The sequence below is a fragment of the Arachis hypogaea genome, chromosome 10, assembly GCF_003086295.3.
Source record: "Arachis hypogaea cultivar Tifrunner chromosome 10, arahy.Tifrunner.gnm2.J5K5, whole genome shotgun sequence".
Taxonomy (NCBI): domain Eukaryota; kingdom Viridiplantae; phylum Streptophyta; class Magnoliopsida; order Fabales; family Fabaceae; genus Arachis; species Arachis hypogaea.
This window is the reverse complement of record NC_092045.1, coordinates 76,733,270-76,734,781: the sequence shown is the minus strand read 5'-3', so window position 1 is coordinate 76,734,781 and position 1,512 is coordinate 76,733,270. Positions and strand designations below refer to the sequence as shown.

At 42.2% G+C, this 1,512-nt stretch overlaps 1 non-coding gene across 1 annotated transcript; it reads left to right on the top strand.

The window, feature by feature from the left end:
- Positions 1–981: 981 nt before the first annotated feature.
- On the top strand, positions 982–1,089 carry LOC112718475 (small nucleolar RNA R71). Its single transcript, XR_003160814.1, has one exon. It is a non-coding gene; the product is annotated as a small nucleolar RNA R71 (small nucleolar RNA).
- The last annotated feature ends 423 nt before the right edge of the window (positions 1,090–1,512 follow it).

Below are 1,512 nucleotides of genomic sequence, written 5' to 3'. Positions count from 1 at the left end.
AGCAACTTGCTCTTCAGTGACATCTTCATCCTCTTCAGAGGAAGAATACTCATCAGAGCTCATGAATGGCAGAAGTAAATCGAATGGAATCTCTATGGTCTCAGTGTGAGCCTCAGATTCCCATGGTTCCTCATTAGGGAACTCATTGGAGCCCAGTGGACGTCTATTGAGGTCTTCCTCAGTGGCGCTCACTGCCTCTTTCTCCTCTCCAAGTTCGGCCATGTTGATGGCCTTGCACTCTCCTTTTGGATTCTCTTCTGTATTGCTTGGCAGAGTACTAGGAGGGAGTTCAGTAACTTTCTTACTCAGCTGACCCACTTGTGCCTCCAAGTTTCTAATGGAGGATCTTGTTTTAGTCATGAAACTTTGAGTGGTTTTGATTAGATCAGAGACCATGGTTGCTAAGTCAGAGTGGCTCTGCTTAGAATTCTATGTTTGTTGCTGAGAAGATGATGAAAAAGACTTGCTATTGCTAAACCTGTTTCTTCCACCATTATTGTTGTTGAAACCTTGTTGAGGTCTCTTTTGATCCTTCCATGAGAGATTTGGATGATTTCTCTATGAAGGATTATAGGTGTTTCCATAGGATTCTCCCATGTAATTCACCTCTTCCATTGATGGTTTCTTAGGATCATAAGCTTCTTCTTCAGATGAAGCGTCCTTAGTACTGCCTGGTGCAGCTTGCATTCAGAACAGACCTTGAGAAATCATATTGACTTGCTGAGTCAATATTTTGTTCTGAGCCAATATGGCATTCAGAGTATCAATCTCAAGAACTCCTTTCTTTTGATTCGTCCCATTGTTCACAGGATTCCTTTCAGAAGTGCACATGAATTGGTTATTTGCAACCATTTCAATGAGTTCTTGAGCTTCTATAGGCGTCTTCTTCAGATGAAGAGATCCTCCAGCAGAGCTGTCCAATGACATCTTGGACAGTTCAGATAGACCATCATAGAAGATACCTATGATGCTCCATTCAGAAAGCATGTCAGAAGGACACTTTCTGATCAATTGTTTGTATCTTTCCCAAGCTTCATAGAGGGATTCACCTTCCTTCTGTCTGAAGGTTTGGACTTCCACTCTAAGCTTACTCAATTTTTGAGGTGGAAAGAACTTTGCCAAGAAGGCATTGACTAGCTTTTTCCAAGAGTTCAAGCTTTCTTTAGGTTGTGAGTCCAACCATATCCTAGCTCTGTCTATTACAGCAAAAGGGAATAGCATAAGTCTGTAGACCTCAGGGTCAACCCCATTGGTCTTGACAGTGTCACAGATTTGCAAGAATTCAGCTAAAAACTGATGAGGATCTTCTAATGGAAGTCCATGGAACTTGCAATTCTGTTGCATTAGAGAAACTAATTGAGGCTTAAGCTCAAAGTTGTTTGCTCCAATGGCAGGGATAGAGATGCTTCTCCCATAGAAGTCGGGAGTAGGTGCAGTAAAGTCACCCAGCACCTTCCTTGCGTTGTTGGCATTGTTGTTGTTTCCAACTGCCATGTCTTCTTCTTTGAAGAA